Genomic DNA, 22,352 nt, shown 5'->3' on the forward strand with positions numbered 1-22,352 from the left:
CGCCAAGCGCCGGCCGGAAGATTTCATGTGCGAGCCCTGCCGGAAACGGCGACTTTGTGTGGAAGTTGGCACCTGAGGTGAGAGAGGGAAGAAACCTCCAAAAGCTCTGAGGGCTTAACTCCTCGCTTCTTAGATTAAAAGACAAAAGGAAATGGCCCCAGAAAGAGGCGGTGACGCCTCGGGACACATGGCAAATAAGTGACTAAGCTGAGAATCCAGGGTACCAAACTCCGGTTTCCTGATTCAGATTTGATCCTGTTACATCTCTTAACATCATCCACATGGCAAATAAGTGACTAAGCTGAGAATCCAGGGTACCAAACTCCGGTTTCCTGATTCAGATTTGATCCTGTTACATCTCTTAACATCATCCATCACCTTTTCCTTGTTGGAACTCTTGTCGCTTTCTTCTATAGATGATTTTTAACAAGCCTTCCCCAGTGACTGTTAAGCAAAAGAAAATCAGAAACGGTATAGAAAATCTGAATAAAATGTGCGAATTTGACCTAGTGAATACTCTCAGAAAAACAACCAAAGTCAAGAGTATAGGTTTTTTGGAAAGTGAACATACTACCAACATCAACCCCATACCTAGCTGTAAAGTGACTCTCAACAAATTTTAAAGGTCATTCGGCATGTTTTTTTTAAGCACATGTTAAGCTAGAAATCAATACAGAATTATAAAAATAAGTCCATATAACCCACAGCGAGTCATAATGGTAATAATGAGAAAACACTTTGAGCCAAACAATAAAATACAGTAAGAACACCTGTAGAATAAAGCTAATGAAGTACTTAAAGGAAAATTTACAATCTTAAGTAAGTATGCTAGAAAAGAGGCTGAAAGATCTTTAGCTAAACATCCCCTTTCCAGAAGTTAGAAAAAGGAGAGCAAAATTAAGGCAAGTAGGAAGGAAATAATGCTAAAAGCAGAAATGAAAGAAATGTTAAATAAAATATTGGTATGTCAGACACTGCCTGTACTGCCTCAGGAGAGTCAGCTGTGCACACCTCTTCCCAATTCCATGATCAGTAGTATCATACTGGTAGCTTGAAATTGCCTCTGATGGGAATCTTCACACTGTGGAAATCAAACAAGATAGTGTTTTATTTTGTTCAGAGCCAGTTCACTAGCACATCACTTCATACAGTAGATTTTTAAAATCCAAAGTTGATTTTTTGGGGGGAAAAGACTAATAACTGACAAAAATTGAATGGGATTGGGCAATAAAAAGAGAGATATTAACAACTTATACCAGTAATGAAACTGTAGTTTAGAAATCAAAAGAGAACATCTTATAAACAACTTAATGCAAGTATAATTTAGATGATTGTGCAATTGTCAAGAAAAACAACTAGCTCACTCAAGAAAATATGAACAGTCCCAAACCATTATATAATTTGAATCAGTAGTAAAGAATTCACACACAAATTCCACATTCATGTTTCTACCAGTTGGTTCCACCAGACTTTGAAAAATTCCATCTTGTATTGTGTAAGGCTACCATAACTTTTGTACTAATTACAGAATCTCCAAACCTTGAAAACCCAACTCTTTGGAACTCATTTGGTGGGAAAAAAAAAATGTGACTTAGTGACATGATAATCACTTATATATCACTTAGCTGATGATATGTTTTGCTGTGGAAATATTGGTGTTTTTGATCATAGGTACTGGCCCATTTCTTGTCATATAGTGTACATTGCATGTTCTGTGGTACCTTTCCAACATCCAAAAAGTATGTATTCCAGGACACATCTGACTCCAGGTATTTCAGGTAAATTAGGACCTATATGAAAGAGTGATTTTAAGACTTTAGGATTGAGAATAACTTTTTTTAGCCATAAAAGAAAAGATCAGTAAATTCAACTACATTAAAATTAAGAACTTCTGTTTACAAAATACCACCATAAAGTGAGTGGAAAAGTCACAATATGGAAGAAGAAGTTTACAAAGCATATAATGAGGAATTAGTACCCAAAATGTATAGACACCTACAAATCAATAAGAAACAGATAACCTAATACTAAAAATAGGCAAACGGCTTAAGTAGGCACAGCACCTATGAGGAAATATAAATGACAATAGAAAATATGCACATCCATATTAGTAGCCACAGAAAAAAATGAACATGAAAATCACAATGCCATACTAGTAGGCACCGACCAGACCAAAGAATAATTAAGTCTGACAGTAATAAACTTTCAAGCAGGATGAAGCGGAGAGAATACTCGAACACTAATTAATGGTAGTGTAAATTGATACAATCACTTTGGAAAACTGTGACTTTAGTAAAGTTGAAGATACACATTCACTGTGACAGCAGTTCTATTCAGAATCTCTTATATATGTGCATCTTTGTAATAGCTAAAAACAACAAACAATCCAAACATATCAACAATAGGATGGATAAATTGTTATGTGGTCATACAGTGAAATATAAAGCACCAATGAAAATTGACAACCATTATAGCCATTTATAATAACATGATGAATCTCAGTTCATCAGAAGGAGGCAAATCAATGAAAGACTAAATACATTTTCACTTACATCAGATTCAAAAATGCAAAACTCAACTCTACTGTTAACGATACATACATTAAATAGTAAAACTGTTAAGAGATACAGGATGTAACCAGGGAGGGCTTCTGAGGCGCTGACAATGTTCTGTTTCTAAAACTGGATGTTTGTTTTATACTTATTCTCTGAACTGTACAATATATCTTATACACTCTTCTGTGAGTAAGAATGAATATATGTCATATATAATTTTTAAATAGAGTAGTTGTTTGGCCAGATAAAGGTCATCTTTGGTACATATGAGTCACTGAAAGGTGAAAATAATGGTAATTCAGAATACTTATAGTGTGATTATAAGGTTTTAATGAATTTACCATCTTACGTGCTCTTCTAGATCAAAAGTCAATAGTCTCTAGTGCTAACTGCCACTTGGGCAGCTAAGCAGTTCCTGCTGGTATGCCTGGGGCACAGCGCATGTGCATGTGCTCAGTTGTGTCTGACTCTTTGCAGCCCCATAGACTGCAGCCCACCAGGCTCCTCTGTCCATGGAATCTTCTGGGCAATAATACTGGAGTAGATTGCCATTTCCTCCTCCAGATCTTCCCGACACGGGGATTGAACCTGTGTCTCTTATGTCTCCTGCATGGGCAGGCAGATTCTTTTTTTTTTTTTTTTTCATTTATTTTTATTAGTTGGAGGCTAATTACTTTACAATATTGTAGTGGTTTTTGTCATACATTGACATGAATCAGCCATGGACTTATATGTATTCCCCATCCCGATCTCCCCTCCTGCCTTCCTCCCCACCCAATTCCTCTGGGTCTTCCCAGTGCACCAGCCCTGAGCACTTGTCTCATGCATCCAACCTGGGCTGGTGATCTGTTTCACCCTAGATAATATACATGTTTCGATGCTGTTCTCTCTAAACATCCCACCCTCGCCTTCTCCCACGGAGTCCAAAATTCTCTTCTGTACATCTGTGTCTCTTTTTCTGTTTTGCATATAGGGTTATCATTACCATCTTCCTAAATTCCATATATATGCGTTAGTATGCTGTATTGGTCTTTATCTTTCTGGCTTACTTCACTCTGTATAATGGGCTCCAGTTTCATCCATCTCATTAGAACTGATTCAAATGAATTCTTTTTAATGGCTGAGTAATATTCCACGGTGTATATGTACCACAGTTTCCTTATCCATTCGTCTGCTGATGGGCATCTAGGTTGCTTCCATGTCCTGGCTATTATAAACAGTACTGCGATGAACATTGGGGTGCATGTGTCTCTTTCAGATCTGGTTTCCTCAGTGTGTATGCCCAGAAGTGGGATTGCTGGGTCACACGGCAGTTCTAATTCCAGTTTTATAAGAAATCTCCACACTGTTTTCCATAGCGGCTGTACTAGTTTGCATTCCCACCAACAGTGTAAGAGGGTTCCCTTTTCTCCACACCCTCTCCAGCATTTATTGCTTGTAGACTTTTGGATAGCAGCCATCCTGACTGGCGTGTAATGGTACCTCATTGTGGTTTTGATTTGCATTTCTCTGATAATGAGTGATGTTGAGCATCTTTTCATGTGTTTGTTAGCCATCTGTATGTCTTCTTTGGAGAAATGTCTGTTTAGTTCTTTGGCCCACTTTTTGATTGGGTCATTTATTTTTCTGGAATTGAGCTGCAGGTGTTGCTTGTATGTTTTTGAGATTAATCCTTTGTCTGTTGTTTCATTTGCTATTATTTTCTCCCAATCTGAGGGCTGTCTTTTCACCTTGCTTAAAAATATGGAACGCTTCACGAATTTGCGTGTCATCCTTGCGCAGGGGCCATACTAATCTTCTCTGTATCGTTCCAATTTTAGTATATGTGCTGCCGAAGCGAGCACCAGGTTCTTTACCAGATGCAACACATTAGGAAGTCCATGCCTGGTCCACAGACAAGGAGAATATTACCAAAGAGATTCAATGAATTGCAATAACGCCCTTTCCTCCACCCCTGCTTATTCTCAAGAAGCTCTGTGGTCTAGCCAAGAGCAAAAACAACTAGAAGAGAGAAATTTTGAGGTTTTGATATGGTAAATAATAAAAACAATAATGCAGGATAAGAATTGCAGAGGCCAGATTCACTTACAAAAATCTTGAAGACTGTGGGCAAGTAAAAGAATATGGGTGCCATAAAATGATTTCAGATGTGCTGTTTTGACCCAAAGGGAGTGTAATCTCCATCCTATGTTTGGAGAAGAGAGGAGGCGAAGAGAAGTCAGGGTGAAGAGGTAGAAGGCATGTCGTATTGCCATCAAGAGAAGCTTCGTGTGGGTGTTCTCCAGTCTGAACTAAGTAGCTCCCCAAACCAGTGGTGGGCAGGGCCAGACAGATCCAGTAGCACTGAAAATGTATGTGTTGTTTTTCTGTTGCTGCCCACAGACTTTTATTTATAATCTGTACTGTTTACAAAGCAGTCATCACAGACACCTACTCAGGGACACAAACAAGAAAGATTCCTTTGACTTCAGTGTTGCTGCAGAGATCCTTTGGAATTCTTTTAGATCTCTGTGGTGAATCCTTGTCTACTCCTTCCTATTAACTATAGATGTTCCAAGATGTTGCCTTTTTTCCTCTCTCCTTTTCTTTGCATTCTGTTTTCCATGGTGAGCTGATCATAGCCACAGTTTGCTTTTTTTTTTTTCCCAAAAAGACTTGCAAGTCTGTGTTTTAGTCCTAAAAGAACATTTGTACCAGTTCTTTCTTTCCAAGTCCATAAGGTTTATCTCCATCTGTTTGTCCTTCCATCACTCCAATAAGGTTAAAATTGGGAACACATAGTATTCTTTCTCCAGAACAGCTTCTGCTTATAAGCTGTTCTTTTCATCAATTCTGTAAGTCCTTTGACCTCTAATTGGAAACTGTTGACTCTTCTTTCATGCTCCTTGCTCTGTATTTACATAACTAGTTTACTTCACAGGTCTTAAGCACCTGCACAGTGCTAGGCACCATGGTTGGCCTTGGGGATACAAAGATAAGTAAGGATAGATCTTGGCCCTTGAGAAGCTCAGTCTTGTGGAGGACATAAGCCATCCTGCCCTCTAATAGAGAGTATTAAGAGCTATGGTAGAGGCATGCACCAACTACGATGGGAGCCTGGAATAGGAATTAAATCAAGAAAGGAAACACAGGCAGTGTCAGAAGTTCAGTGGATAAGAGTGTGACTAGGCGTGAGTCCTACCCTCTCCCTCTGCCACTGGTGTCAAGCTGTGGACTTTGGACATGTTACTGAACTTATATACACATGGGATTCCTCAACTGAAAATGTGGATGATTAGAAAGCTACTTAGCTTTCTTGTGAAAGTTAAATGGAATATTCCAAGCAAAGCATTTAGAACAGCACATGCAAAGATTTCATTCATTCATTCACTCACTCAACAAATGTTGATTGAGGACTTACTGTGTGCTGGGCACTGCTTTAGGGGTTTGCGAGACATCAGAGAACAATATAGATGAAAATTCCTGTTCTGTGGAATGTGAAATCTAGCAGAGAGACAATAAGCAGTAAACAAAAAAAATTCTGAATATAGTGTGTTAGATAAGTGCTCTAGGAAAAAGTGAAGATAAATATTAGTATTACTATATTTTAGAGGTCACTTGATCTTGAATTTAGAAATCCTTATGTTCCATTAAATCTGTGTTAATTGTAATTTGCCCCATTATTTTATGTACCCCTAAGAAAAGAAAGTGGAAGTTGCTCAGTGTCTGACTGTTTGCAACTCCATGGACTGTAGTCTTCCAGGCTCCTCTCTGTTCATGGAATTTTCCAGGCAAGAATACTGGAGTGGGTAGCTGTTCCCTTCTCCAGGGGATCTTCCCAACCCAGGGATTGAACCGAGGTCTCCCGCATTTCAGGTGGATTCTTTACCATCTGAGCCACCAGGAATGCCCAACAATATTGGAGTGAGTAGCCTATCCCTTCTCTGGGGTATCTTGCCAACCCAGAAATCAACCCGGGGTCTCCTGCATTGTAGGCAGATTCTTTATCAGCTGAGCTACCAGCCAAGCCCATCTATTAGGGGAGCCCACTTAAGAAAGGAAAAAGCACCATAAGTTAAACTATAGCACAATGGTTTTTCATTACCTAAGATTCTTAAACTTTCTAAAACCTATTTAAACATAGAAGGATGAATTTTTTAAAAATTATATCACAGCAATACAGAAGAAGGAAAAGCAGAAATTGACTAAGGTGTTCCTGAAACTTCTTTACATTTTAAGTTTCAGTCCTCAGAATCTCATTCTGATTCAGTCACTTTGGGCACTTTAAGCAACTCCTCTTACCTTATCTTCTCCCCTCCCCTCCTCCTGTCTTTCCAGATCCACTGAAGAGCTGAAAACAATTCAGCCAACTTTGTAATTAGGTACAAGGAGCCTACTTGCCGGGAGTCAGCACATGAGATCCCACCCATGACAAGGTCATGAGGAGAAGACCTGACAAGCAAGGCAGATCAGGACTTCAGGGATTTCGAAAAGCTGCCCCGGCACTCACCTTAAAGATGATCTCTGTCTTTCTGATGCCTGCTTCAATAGACTACTCCCTAATTTCTGTGACACAGGTAGAAGGCCTTCCCCGATCTCTCTCCAAACAGAATCAACTTAGAACTTTAATTAGTATGTCCCCCGGATGGTGGTAGCCTATAAAATTATCCAAGATGAAAAGAGTGTTTCAATCTAGACCCATTTACTGGCATTCTAGTCTGCTTGGCAAATGCATACTAATGCACATGACTGCTCACAACACCTTAATCATAAATAGCATAAAGAACCTGATCACACAAAAGGCCCTAGTAGGCACAGAGCCCTTCAGGGGGTGAGGAAGCACTATTAGAGAACACAAAAACATTATTCTAAAAGTGGTTATTGGATCAACATTTGCTTGCTGTGTTTTTGCTCTTAATGTGCTGAGGTTGTGCAGTGGAAACTATTGTTAATATAGTTAAGGATTTAGGAAAATAAGAGTTTAGCCCTAGTGTGTAAACAATAAGATAATTCTTAATTTTAACCAAGAGTGCTAAACAGAGGCTGCCTCACTGGAGCTGCAGAGTCTTTGTGTGGTAAACTTTTTAGATAAATTTAACTGAGAACTTCTGCAAAAAGACTGACCTTTGTCTTAACAGGATTGTATTTCTACTATGTTGCAACCTGCTGTACCATGAGACTGCCACTTTTCTGTTTTCTGCTAAGCTCAAGGCCAGAAGATAATGTACAGAAATTGACTATGAAAAAAGACTCTCATAGACAAAGAAGTATGCAGAGAACACCTGGTTTCGTGAAGGACAAGCTGATGCAATGTTAAACTAACTCTGTGTGCTTATCGTCCCCTTAGAAATGTACCAACTTAGGGTATAAGAGATACGGTGAAAACCAAAGCATTGCCAGACCCTGTTGAACACGCCAGTCTGGTCTCTCTCTCTCTCTCTCTCTCGACACTGTTCATCCTGAGGGTACCCCTGGATCCTGCTGAGGCTAGACCCCAGCACCTACTCTTCACTCCTATTTTAGGAATGTTGCTTAAATACATCAGTGACCTTCCACAACCTGGCTCCCTTTAACATTTTGATTCTTAGAGGTCAAGAGTGCCCCATTCTGACCTAGATTTTCTTAGGCCACGGACACTCAACTCTGCAAATATGGATGCTAGTGCTTTTTATGTATATGCACACACAGGTAGTGACGACTGTTATGACTGGGGTCTGGAATCTGTAGGATGCATTTGATTGTCCGAGGTGTGGAAATGCAGGAACAAAAATGAAGTCACTGAAATACTACATTACTAACTACTTTTAGGCACTGGGCTAAACATTTTACACTTATGATCTCACTTAATCCTTTTATCCATTGAAGTAGGCCCTCTGTTACATCCGTTTTATAGAACTAAATTATCCAATAGAAATGTAAGGCAAGCCACATATGTAATTTAAAACTTTTAGTAACCATATGAGAAAAGTAAATTAGAAACAGGTGAAATTAATTACAATAATACAGTTCCTCACTTCATCCTGTAATCAACCTAAAATATGAATAAGATATTCGGCTTTTCTTTTTTCATACCAAGTCTTCTAAATCCAGTGTGTATTTTGAGGGGAGATTTAAAAATTATTTTTTTATTTTTTGGTCTCACCATGCAGCATATGTGAGCTTAGTTCCCCAACAAAGGATTGAACTTGTGCCCCCTGCAGTGGAAGCTCGGAGTCCTAATCACCGGACCACCAGGGAAGTCCCCAGTGTGTATTTTAACTTAAAACACATCTTAGTCTGGACTAATCACATTTCAAATGCTCAGTGGCCGCATGTAGATAGCAGCTACAGTATTAGATAATATAGTTATGGATGACAGCCAATTCAAATTGTTTAAGACACATTAAATGTTAGTTGCTTAGTCATGCCAAACTCTTTGCAGTTCCATGGACTATAGCCTGCCAGGCTCCTCTGTCTATGGAATTCTCCAGGCAAGAATTCTGGAGTGGGTAGCCATTCCCTTCTCCAGGGAATCTTCTGGACCCAAGTCCCCTGCAATTCAGGCAGATTCTTTACCATCTGAGCCACCAGGGAAAGCCATTAAATATGTGGCAGAATGGATTCTCCAACTCAGGTATAGATATAGCTATGAGACTAATTCTTGACATGTTAGTAAAAGTATGTTTTTGCAACTATGGAAACTTTCTTAAAAAGATAACTGGTGTGATCCATAATGCAAATTTGGGCCTAAAAGGAGCCTGACAGGACCCCTTCATAGAGTTAGAGGTGTCCTGCCAACACTGGGCAGCCTACCTCTGGACTTTTGCATAAGAGAGATATTTCAGCTCTTGTCTTGTTGAAGGTATCACTTCAGGTCTTTGTTACATGCAGCTGAAGAAATAAAAAGGATTTGATAGACTCTTCCTGAAAGACAAACAAGAATAAGATGGATTATAAGAGGAAGAGAATTAGTGGATCAGTCCATTAAATCCAGTATCCTACTAAAAGTTTAAGAAAGAGAAGGGAGGAAATTTCCCAGAACCAAAGGACACAAAACTAGCTTGAAATGGCTCACGGTGTGCCCAGCAAAAGTGGAAAAGACTCAAACTGAGGCATGTTATTGGGAAAGTTCAGAACACCAGAGAAGCCCCTGGGACTTCTAGAAAAATAATGAAGACTATTTACAAATTATTGGCAATCAGAATGGCTTTGTGTTTCTCAAGAGTGGCATCAGAAGCCAGATGGCAACAAATCCAATGTCCTCACAGTTCTGAGGGAAAATTATTTGCAGCTTAGAATTTGAGAGCCAGTTTAAAGAAAACTTTCAGTCAAATATGAAGGCAGGATAGAGACATTTTCAGATTTTTAAAAAACCTCTCATATATTCTGTAAAGAAGCTATGGAGAACACCTTTCCCCAGAACAAGAAATTAAATGGAAGACATGACATGGCATCCAGGAAGGAGGATCTCTGGCACAAAGAGAAATCTCACAATGATATCTTTGCAGAGAGCAACCAATAGGTTCATACCAAAAGGAAGGCAGGTATTTTCAGGAAGTAAATACAACTGTTAATATGCATATGGCAGAAACATTAGTACATTTGAGAAAAAAAGATAGTTTGAAATTCAGACTCCCTAAAAGGGCTAGTAGTAAGCCTCAGTAAAAAGGAAGGAGAAAAAAGTAAAGAAATATGTAAGTAGTATATTACATGGTTCAGCAATGAACAAGGTTGGTATAACCACAAAAATGTAAATACCAACTAGTCGTTTAACCAACAATCAAAATAAAGTCAGGGGATGAAGGGAATATAAGCAGGGTGGGGAGAGGAAATAGAGAGCTAACAGAATAAAGGCTTAGTGTGAAGTAGCCAACTGGCTTCACTTCACTTCACTTTTTTTTTTTTTAATTTGTTTTTTAACTGAAGTATAATTGCTTTACAATTTTGCTGTTTTCTGTCAAACCTCAACATGAATCAACCATAGGTATACATATATCCCCTCCCCTTTGAACCTCCCTCCCATCTCCCTCCCCATCCCACCCCTCTAGATTGGTACAGAGCCCCTGTTTGAGTTTCCTGAGACAAACAGCAAATTCCCCTTGGCTATCTATTTTACATTTGGTAATGTAAGTTTCCATCTTACTCTTTGCATACATCTCACCCTCTCCTCCCCTCTCCCCATGTCCATAAGTCTATTCTCTATGTCTGTTTCTCCATTGCTGCCCTGTAAATAAATTCTTCAGAACCATTTTTCTAGATTCCATATATGTGTGTTAGAATACAATATTTATCTTTCTCTTTCTGACTCACTTCAGTCTGTATAATAGGCTCTAGGTTTTCATCCACCTCATCAGAACTGACTCAAATGTGTTCCTTTTTATGGCTACAGCTTACTTCTTACTGGTTGTGTGATGTTAGGTAAATTATTCTATTTCTTGTCTCTGAGTTTCCTCATCTGTAAAATAAGGAAATAATACCACTTACCTCAGTTACTGGTTTTCATTTTGTTTTCTGGCCATGCTTCTTGACTTGCAGGATTTTAGTTCCCCAACCAAAGACCGAATTCAGGCCCTCAGCTATGAAAGTGCCAAGTCCCAACCACTGGACTTTGCCAGGTACTTTGACCTCAGTTATTGTAAGGATAAAGTGAGTGTGTGTTTGTGTGTCCATATACAGTTTAAGCATATAAAACGTACTGGTAAAAACATTCTACACAAAGTAAATACTCAGTGAGGGTTTATTATCTTATTGTAGTAACACTAATGTGGTGGGAAATGCTAAGTCACTTCAGTCGTGTCCAACTTAAGTCTATACTCTCTCTCTAATCTATATTCTCTAAATAGACTTAGAATTTAAAATGCCAGTGGTGGTGATGGGTTAGTCACTAAGTAGTATCCGACTCTTGCGTCCCTATGGACTAGCCCGCCAGGCTCCTCTGTCCGTGGGATTTCCCAGGCAGGAATACTGGAGTGGGTTGTCATTTCCTTCTCCAATATGCCAGTATATGCATGCCACTTAAAATATGAAGATAAAAATAGAAGAGACATGTGGGTGGGGGAAGGGCAGCAAAAGAAGGTAGACTCTTTGATCTCTTTGATGTAACAAACAGCTTCATGCCCAGACTAATATGATAAAAGTAAAACTTATTTCTAAACAAGGTGCCCTTAGTCCTCAAAGCACTCTGCCTGTTGGAAGGTCATTGAGTGAGCCTTTAATGAGCAATTCCTGCTATCCTTGGGTAAGGACGTTCAATCTACTTTTCAGCTCACTTCTCCCCCCTTAAGCCAAGTCATCTTTGCTCACTATAAAGCCTGTCACTTAAAGCCCAGTGAGTTTAGACAGCAAACTGAAGGCCAAATGAACAAGGTTGGCATAACCACGGTAATGTAAATACCAACTATTCATTTAACCAACAATCAAAATAAAATTAAGTTAGGGGGATGAAGGGACTACAAGCTGGAGTGGGGTGGGGAAATAGAGAACTAATAGAATAAAGGCTTAGTGTGAAGTAGCCAAGTGGCCTCACTTCAAATCACAGCTTACTTCTTACTGGTTGTGTGATGTTAGGTAAATTATTCTATTTCTTGTCTCTGAGTTTCCTCATCTGTAAAATAAGGAAATAATACCACTTACTTCAGTTACTCCTTGATACTCCTACCAAGTCAAATGGCCCCACTCCAGAGTCTCAAAACAAGCCCTACCCCATTTTCTCTAATAGAGCTTAGAGGTTCAAACTCTGAACCTGTCATTTACTAGCTTCATAATTTTTGGCAGTTCACTCACCTCGCTATGCCTGTTTGCTGGGAATTGCAGCAAGTCTGCAAGGAAATCTTTAGCTGATGCTCTGCACCCTTGTCAGTTAGCTTTTAAGGAATAGTCATAAATACCATGTTAGACAAGCTTTCAGTTAACATCCCCTGAACAGGGAACAGAGCACTCTGAAGACTCTTCTGTAAGGCAGAAAGCATACTCTGAAACTGACCCCAGTCCTTCATTACACTCATAGTCTCATGTACTTAAAAGAAAGATCATAGGATGACAGCCCGGCTGTGGCCCAGTTGCTAACCTCACTGGTTAGACGCTGGGAAGAAAATTTTGTGCCTTCACTCATCACATCTGATGCAAACATATAACAAAATTAGGAAATAAATCTTTTCTTTTCCATAATAAATGTCAAAACACATGTGGGGATTCAAGCTCCCTTGTGGTGTATAGAGGAAAGGAAACAGTATTAGCTATTACAATTATTTGCATATCTAACGCTTCTTTTTCTGACAGAAACAATCACTGCTATTAACAAACATGGACATAAAAGACCATCACCACCAAGAACATTTCAGGTCGGAATAACTATTTAGTTTTTCTTAGATGATGCTCTTTCATCCTATTAAAATTCAAAGTGTTTCTTTGATACAGACCAATGGGTTTCCATGGAAACCTGCTTTATTACCTAGACAACTAAGGGCTCATACTGGCACTGTTAGATTATTTTAAATTTTTCGGGAAATTCAGGCCTACTTAGATAAAAATTATGCTTCTTGGCTAAGTCAAAACTATTTCATTATTCCTTTGTGCCTTGAAACTTTCCAGTTAACTTCAGTAAACACAAACAATAATGAAATTTCTAATTGGTCCTGTGAATTCTACAACCCTTTATATTAGACAGATAGAAATTAAAGGAGTATAGTGGACCAAAGGTTTTATGAAGGATCTGTTTGACAAAATCCATATTTTCTTTAAAGACTGATTGAAGAACAGTCAGTTCAAGGTTGAGATTCAAGTGTCTGGGGGAAAAGACTTTGCAGTTTAAAAGAATACACAGTAAATTTCAATAGCTTAATCTTAGAGGGCTAGTGAAAGGTAAATTATGTGTATTGAAATAAGAAATCAATAATATCTGCTATTACTGTCAAGAACTGTGAACTGGATGCCATTATACATGAGTATTAACATGGTTGGATAAGCCTAGCCCAAAGAATCTGAATACTCAACCTGGTGGGAGGTTACTTTTAGAATTATGACTATGGTTATGACTTTTATGTATTTTGTAGTTGATTTAGAGAAACATAATCAAGGATGCTTGTCAAACCTATGTGGGGTCTGGGAATGGAGAGTAGTTCATGGTTTTAATGAAAGACTCAAGGATACCAACAGGCTAGGATGATGGACTGCAATAAACAAGACAGAATCACACTACTCCCCTGCTTAATCAGTTCTAGTGGGTTCCTATTGCTGACCAACAAATGCCCTAATGCCCCAGAATGGTGCTGAAGACCCTCACATTAGGACAGCTTGTTTTCTGACCTTATCTTCTACCACTCCCCTACCTCTCTTTATCGGAGCCATTTGCTTTCCCCAGATCTTGCCCTTAACATTCTGCCTTTCTTCTTGCTTTTTCATTCATCCGAAGTGCCTTGTCATCCACTTCTTTCTGAAAATCCTATTCATTCTGTTAGACCCAACTCAAAAAGTTATTTCCTTATTGAAGTAGTTCCCGACCCCTCCAGATCTAAATAACAAGAAGTCAGCCTGAGAGTCAACTGTCTCACCCTGCCTTATATTAGGGGTCTTGGTGACCTTGATCAGTCCTCATTTTAACTTCTAAGTTTCTTAAAGATAGGAGCTGGTTCAGGGACTTCCCTGGACATCCAGTAGTTAAGATTTCGTGCTCCCAATGCAAGGGACATAGGTTTGATCCCTGGTGGGGGAACTACGATCCTGCACGCTGCATGACACAGCCTAAACAATAAAAAAAAATTTTTTTTAATTTAAAGATAAGAGCTGGTTCAGATTACATTTTTAAAGTATTTGTGGAACAAACAAATGATAAATGTGAAATCATATTTGTGTTCAAAACAAAATTATTTCAGGAGAATAGGATGGAATGAACATCTAACTAAATCTTAGGGACCTTACCATAAGTAAAATAAATACTGTGAGTACTAAAAGCTGATGTAAAATAGGCTACACTGTCCAGATGAGAGAACAATTTTTGTGTTACCAGATATGAAACAATGATCATTCTATATGAGCTCTGATTGTTAAATGCTTAAAGAATTGCTGCAAAGTGTGACTGTAGGGGGAAAGGCTTCACCTGCAGGGTGTAAATTATCATTTACCTTGCCAATAACAGCATATCCCTCCGTCCGGAACCTGATTAGATCTCTCCACATCCTCAGACCTACAGAGACTAATAACCTTGAATTCTGTGTCTTTGGCCATGATTCAAAGGGGAACACACTGGCCAAAAAGGAACGGATTCATCTTATGGTGGGAAATAAAAATGTTGGCAGCTCTCAGTCTAAGAACCGTGAATTAGGATGGGGGCAGAAGGATGACCTCCACATGTTAAACTGAAAATGTGTGGGTCAAGTCAAGAGCCATGAGCAAAGTGACCACTGGAGGGAGGGGAGTGGAAGCCAGAAGCCTGCAGAGTCCTGCAGTCCTGAAGGTTCAGAGGGTCTATGGGTCCCTAAGGAAAGGAGTCTATGTCTGGGCAGTTTGTGTTTCTGTAATCCTTTCTGTTTTGCTCAGAAACCATGCAGGCAATAGGACTGAAACATATAAAGTGTTGAGAGAAAACCTCCACCAATCTCGAATTTTGTATCCCAAAAAATTATCCTTCAAAAATGGAGAAATAAAGAGACAAAAATGAAGGGAATTTGTTGCCAGTTGAACCTGACTTGCAAGCAACAAGTAAAGAAATTCTTTAGAGAGAAGAAAAAGAAAATAGGTCAGTGACTTGGATCTACATAAAGAAAGGAAGAGCTTTGGAAAAGGAATAAGTAAAAGTAAAATAAAACTTTTATTTTTCTTATTTCTAATTGATCTAATGGATAAGTTTATTAAAATAATAACAAGGCATGCAATTATGTATGCTTATGTATCTTTTTATGTGTATGTATCTATATATGTTTATGTATGTGTGTGTGTGCTCAGTCACTCAGTTGTGTCCAACTCTTTGCAACCCCATGGACTGTAGCCCTCCAGGCTCCTCTGGAATTTTCCAGGCAAGAATACTGGAGTGGGTTGCCATTTCCTACTCCAAGGGATCTTCCTGACCCAATGATGGAACCCACATCTCTTTCGTCTCCTGCATTGGCAGGTGGATTCTTTACCACTGCACCACCTGGGAAGCCCATGTTTATGCATGCTTATATATAAATAAAATTAGGATTATCTTATTATAATGTACTCACACTACATGTGACATGGTACAGTGTTATTTGAAAGTGGTTGGGTTAGTTGTAAGCATTTGTTACAGAGTCTAGGGCAACCACAAACAAAAGTTAAAAAAAAAATAAGTATAACTGATATGCTAGGAAAGAAGAGAAAGTAGAATCATAGAAAATGCTCAATATTGAAAACAAATATATAAAATCTACTGACAATTGGTTTTCCTGATAGTTCAGTTGGCAAAGAATCCGCATGCAATGCAGGAGACCCCAGTTGGATTCCTGGGTCTGGAAGATCCAATGGAGAAGGGATAGGCTACCCACTCCAGCATTCTTGGGCTTCCCTTGTGGCTCAGCTGGTAAAGAATCCACCTCCTATGCGTGAGACCTGGGTTTGATCCCTGGGTTGGGAAGATCCCCTGGAGAAGGGAAAGGCTACCCACTCCAGTATTCTGGCCTGGAGAGTCCCATGGGGTCACAAAGAGTCAGACAGGACTGAGTGACTTTCACTTTCATTTCATGAGCTCAGGGGATGACTCTTTGCAGATTCTGACTTTGAATTTCAAAAAGGTCTTTCTGAAGATGATGTGCTTTGCCTCAGAAGAGTTTTTCCATAACCAAGGTAGTGAGACATGTTGCAATAGCTGTAGACATGTTCCCAAAACAGATCTGAATAATCTTCCCTGCTTTCTCACTTCAGGGGGTGCTCAGAGGCCCAGTGTAGGCCAGACAGAAACAGGAAACCAATGAATATAGTGATTACTGCTATTTCTTGTTGCTGTAAAGCTGGAACTGTATCAAATATTGAATTTCATTAATAGACCCTCAAAAGTAATGCTTGGCTAAGTTGGTAAAGAATCTGCTTGCAGTTCAGGAGACCTGGGTTCAATCCCTGGGTCAGGAAGCTGCCCTGGAGAAAGATATGGCAATCCATTCCAATATTCTTGCCTGGTAAATCGCATGGACAGAGGACCCTGGCGGGCTACAGTCCATAGGGTCATAAGAATCAGACATGACAGAAGCGACTGAGCACACAGCATCAAAAGTAATGCATTACATCAAAACACCATAAATGATGAAGAATCACTTTAGTTTCCAGTTTTATTAGTAAATGTTTAGAACAGTTCCCAGATTCATACATGAGAAAGACAAGTACAGATGAAAGAGTAAATGTGAGCTTTCATATACACAGAATTTTTTAGAATCGATTTCTTCATCATAAGTGAAGTATTAAATAACTTGGTAAAAGCCTAAAAGAGTCTCAAGATTCCCTATGGTTGAGTTGTTTGGAAATATGTACTGCTTCCTGCAAACATCTATTATTAATTCTAATGTTAGTAAAATCATCTGTGTAGTACACACTTCCGAGCTCCCATAAAAGTTAAAAGAGCTTCTATTTTTAGTTGAATTTTCTGCTTGTTGACTTTCCATCAGAAGTCCTCATGGAACTCTGTCTGCCAGACTTTGGCCAGGGAGCTGCCCTCCGTATCGATTCTCTGCTTGCTCGATTGATCTAGTCACATTTCTGTGTTGAAAGCGGCCGCTTTCAAGTCCATTAGCCACTTTTAGGAGCACAGAGCCCATATAACAGTCCCAGATGGGATTCTAGGACCAGTCTGCCTTTCCTGCTCTGACAGCTTGTGACGGCCCCCGGCTCCACTCTTTGTAAGTTTTTAGCAGATGTCTGCTGTCTGCTCCTGCCTAGAGTTCCATCATGGTGCTTGGTGAAGAAGGGACATCTCCCTATTGGTGTTTTTTGCATAAGCTCCTTCTGGTCACAGTTTATGTATCATCAGGTAAAGGTGGATATTTGAAAGGATTAATACTCGTGATTATGCCCTACTTCTCTAACATTATCTTCTACCATAAATATTGTTTTTCCCTTTGCTTTTAGTAGTCCTCTCCCACTTTATTTACCTTGAAAATGCCCACTTAAGTCATATCTTCTCTCTGAGGTCTCCCTGGGCTCTTTCTTTTCTGGGCCATTAGTCAGTTCTCAGAGAAGACAATGGCAACCCACTCCAGTACTCTTGCCTGGAAAATCCCATGGGCGGAGGAGCCTGGTGGGCTGCAGTCCATGGGGTTGCAAAGAGTCGGACACGACTGAGTGACTTCATTTTCACTTTTCACTTTCATGCATTGGAGAAGGAAATGGCAACCCACTCCAGCACTCTTGCCCGGAGAATCCCAGGGACGGGGGAGCCTGATGGCCTGCCGTCTATGGGGTCGCAGAGTCGGACAGGACTGAAGCGACTTAGCAGCAGCAGCAGCAGTCAGTTCTAGTCCCACCCCATCTATCCTTGGATATATGACCATTATATTACTTACCAGATTCTATTTTCTGTCTCCATCCATAGCTCAATGCTTTTTTAAAAAAAAAAAAAGTGGTAAAATAAATGTAACATAAAATTTGCAACTTTATCCAAGCAAATCAGTGTCATTAATTACATTCAAGTTGTTCTGTAACCATCACCACCAGAAACACCACCAGTGTTTCTGTAACCATCACCACTAGTATTTTTAAAACTTTTCACTCCAAACAAAAACTCTGTTACCTATTAAACAATAACTCCTCAATTTCCTTCTCTCCCTTCTGGGCCCTAATAATCGCCAATCTACTTTCGGGACTAGAACTGACAAATGGCCCTGCTTTGGGCCCTAATAACCGCCAGTCTACTTCTAAGTTTATGACAGTGTCTTTGGGATACCTAATATTCCAGTTTCCTTATAAAAGTGGAATAATACAGTATTGTCCTTTTGTGACTAGCTTATTTCACTTAGCACAATATTTCCCAGATTTATCCATATTATAGCATGCATCAGAACTTCATACCTTTTCAATGACTGGATAATATTTCATAAAACATAATGTATGTCTGCATATTCTTTTGTTCATCCATTTTCATATTTTCATAGACACTTGGATTGCTTCTACCTTTTGCCTATTGTGGATAATGCTGTAGTGAACACTGGTATACAAGTATCTATTCAAATTCCTGTTTTCAGTTATTTTGAATCTATACCTAGAAGTGGAATTGCTGGGTCATCTGGTAATTCTTGGGCTTCCCTGGTGGCTCAGATGATAAAGAATGTGCCTGCAATCCAGGAGACCTAGGTTCAATCCCTGGGTTGGGAAGATCCCCTGGAGAAGGAAATGGCAACCCATTCCAGGATTCTTGGCTGAGAATTCCATGGACAGAAGAACCTGGCAGGCTACAGTCCATGCAATCACAAAGAGTCGGATATGACTGAGCAACTAATACATACACACAGCTGGTAATACTATGTTTAGATTGTTGGGAAACTGGGAAACTTTTCCATAGCAGTTGTACCATTTTATCTTCCTACCAGCAGTGCATAAGAGTTTCAGTTTCCCCACATACTCATCAACACTTTGTTTTGTATTTAAGAAAAAAATATATATATATGTATAATTATTATAGTCATCCTAGTAGGTATGAAGTGGTGCCTTACTTTTGACTTGCTTTTCCCTAATGTTTAGTGATGCTGAGTATCTTCTCATGTGCTTATTGACCATTTGTATATCTTCATTGGAGAAATGTTTATTCAAGTCCCTTTTGCTTATTTTAATGAGTTATTTTTATCTTTTTAATATTGAGTGTTAGGAGTTCTTTATATATTCTGATTATGAGATCCTTGTCAGCTATGTGAGTTTTAAATATTTCCTCCCATTTTGGGGACTTCCCTGGTGGTCCAGTGGTTAAGACTCTGTGCATTCATCACAAAGGATGCAGGTTTGAACCCTGCTTGGGGTACTAGATCTCTCATGTTGTTCAATGTGACCAAGAAATTCTGTAGGTTGTATTTTTTACTTTCTTGACAATGTACTTTGGTGCACAAAATTTTTGATTTTGATGAAGTTCAACTTACTATATTTTCCTTTGTTTCTCATGCTTTTGCTATTATTGCCACATTAAAGTCATGAAGATTTACTCTCAGCTTATCTTTGAAGACTTTTAAGATTTTTTTGCTCATATATTGAGGCTTCTGATTCATTCCGAGCTAATTTTTGTGTATGGCATAAGATAGGGTTTGAACTTCATTCTTTTGCATGTTGTCCCAAGACTATTTGATAAAGAGACTGATCTTTGCCAATTGAATATGCTTGGCATCCTTGTCAAAAATTAACTGATCATAAATATTTGGGTTTATATCTGGATTTCATTGCTATTCAATTGGCCTATATGTCAATCCTCATGCCAGTACCACACTGTTTTAATTATAGCTTTGAAGTAAGTTTTAAAATCAGGAAGTGTGAGTCTTCTGATTTTGTTCTTCTTTTTCAAGATTGTTTTGGCTATTTGGGTCTTTTGAAATTCCATAAGAATTTGAAGATTAGTTTTTTCAAATCTGCAGAAAATAAAGGCTGTTGCAATTTTGACAGGAATTGGCTTGAATCCGTATATCACTTTGGATAGTACTTATATCTTAAACAATGTTAAGTCTTGCAATCCACGAACATATGATATCCTTCCATTTACTTAGGTCTCTTTAACTTTTTTTTGGCAATGTTTATAGTTTTCAAAGTACAAGTCTTTCACATCCTTGGTTAAATTTACTCCTAGGTATTTTATTTATTTATTGTTGCCATTGGTAGATTGAATTGCTTTCTAGATTTCTCTCATGGGTTTTTTTATTGCAGAAATCAGAGCACAATTGATTTCTGTGTGTTGATCTTGTACCCTGCAACTTTGTTGAATTCATTTATTAGCTCTAGTACCTTTTCTGTGAATTCTTTAGAATTTTCTGTATATAGGATCATGTCATCTGAAAATAGAGATAGTTTTAGTTTTTCCTTTCCAATTTAGACATCTTTTCTTTTTTCTTGTCCAGTTGCTTTGGCTTGAAATTCCATTACAATGTTGAATAGCAGTGGCAAAGGCAGTTATCCTTGTCTTATTCCTGATCTTAGGAAGAAAGTTTTCAGTCTTTCATCATTGGGCATGAAGTTAGCCATGAATTTTTCATAAATAACCTTCCTTATATTGAGGAAGTTTCTTTCTATCCCTAGTTTTCTTAGTGTTTTTTTAATCATGAAAGGGTGTTAGATTTTGTGAAATTCTTTCTCTGCATCAATTGGGATGATCATGTGCATTTTTCTCCTTTGTTCTATTAATATATCACATTGATTGTTTTTCTTATGTTGAATTATCCTTGTATTCCAAAGGTCAATCTCACTTGTTCATAGTGTATAATCCTTTTAATGTATTGTTGGACTTGGTTCATTAGTATTTTGTGAAGATTTTTGAATGAATATCATAGGGGGGCTATTCATCTATTTTTGTGATATCTTTATCTGACTTTGGTATCAGAGTAATGCTGGCCTCATAGAAAAAGTTAAAATTTATTCTCATTTTGTCTATTTTTAGGAAGAGCTTGATAAAGATTGGTATTTGTCAAATGTTTGGTAGACTACAACTATGAAGACATTCTTGTCCTGGACTTTTCTTTGCTGAGAGGTTTTTGATTACTTAATTCACTCTCTGTTGAGATTTTCTACTCCTTTTTGAGTCGGTGAAGGTAACTGTATATTTATAGGAATGTGCCTTTTCTTCTAAGAGTACTAAGGCTTTTGCTCTTATATTTAGGTTTCTAACCTGCTTATTTAACTTATATGCAGAGTACATCATGAGAAACACTGGGCTGGAAGAAGCACAAGCTGGAATCAAGATTGTCAGGAGAAATATCAATAACCTTAGATATGCAGATGACACCATTGCCAACATTTGTTGGATCATGGAAAAAGCAAGATAATTCCAGAAAAACATCTATTTCTGCTTTATTGACTATGCCAAAGCCTTTGACTGTGTGGATCACAATAAACTGTGGAAAATTCTGAAAGAGATGGGAATACCAGACCACCTGACCTACCTCTTGAGAAACCTGTATGCAGGTCAGGAAGCAACAGTTAGAACTGGTCATGGAACACCAGATTGGTTCCAAATAGGAAAAGGAGTACATCAAGTCTGTATATTGTCACCCTGCTTATTTAACTTACATGCAGAGTACATCATGAGAAACGCTGGGCTGGATGAAGCACAAGCTGGAATCAAGATTGCCAGGAGAAATATCAATAACTTCAGATATGCAGTTGACACCACCCTTATGGCAGAAAGTGAAGAGGAACTAAAGAGCCTCTTGATGAAAGTGAAAGAGGAGAGTGAAAAAGTTGACTCAAAGCTCAACATTCAGAAAACTAAGATCGCGGCATCCAGTCCCATCACTTTATGCCAAATAGATGGGGAAACAGTGGAAACAGTGACAGACTTTATTTTTTGGGGCTCCAAAATCACTACAGATGGTGATTGCAGCCATGAAATTAAAAGACGCTTACTCCTTGGAAGGAAAGTTATGACCAACCTAAATAGCATGTTAAAAAGCAGAGACATCACTTTGTCAACAAAGGTCCGTCTAGTCAAGGCTATGATTTTTCCAGTAGTCATGTATGGTTGTGAGAGTTGGACTATAAAGAAAGCTGAGTGCCGAAGAATTGATGCTTTTGAACTGTGGTGTTGGAGAAGACTCTTGAGAGTCCCTTGGACTGAAAGGAGATCCAACCACTCTATCCTAAATGAGACCAGTCCTGGGTGTTCATTGGAAGGACTGATGCTGAAGCTGAAACTCCAATACTTTGGCCACGTCA

General features: G+C 38.7%; 1 long non-coding RNA gene and 1 other non-coding gene across 2 annotated transcripts; both read right to left on the reverse strand.

Annotated features, from left to right (window-relative positions):
- Positions 1-4,292: 4,292 nt before the first annotated feature.
- LOC122446850 lies at positions 4,293-4,399 on the reverse strand. Its single transcript, XR_006271010.1, has one exon. It is a non-coding gene; the product is annotated as a U6 spliceosomal RNA (small nuclear RNA).
- Positions 4,400-5,953: 1,554 nt separating this feature from the next.
- LOC122446638 lies at positions 5,954-11,089 on the reverse strand. Its single transcript, XR_006270950.1, has 3 exons — positions 10,998-11,089; positions 9,327-9,437; positions 5,954-6,038 (listed from the first exon to the last, which is right to left on the reverse strand). It is a non-coding gene; the product is annotated as an uncharacterized LOC122446638 (long non-coding RNA).
- Between the last annotated feature and the right edge of the window lie 11,263 nt (positions 11,090-22,352).

Source organism: Cervus canadensis, chromosome 8 (genome assembly GCF_019320065.1).
Source record: "Cervus canadensis isolate Bull #8, Minnesota chromosome 8, ASM1932006v1, whole genome shotgun sequence".
NCBI classification, from domain to species: Eukaryota; Metazoa; Chordata; class Mammalia; order Artiodactyla; family Cervidae; genus Cervus; species Cervus canadensis.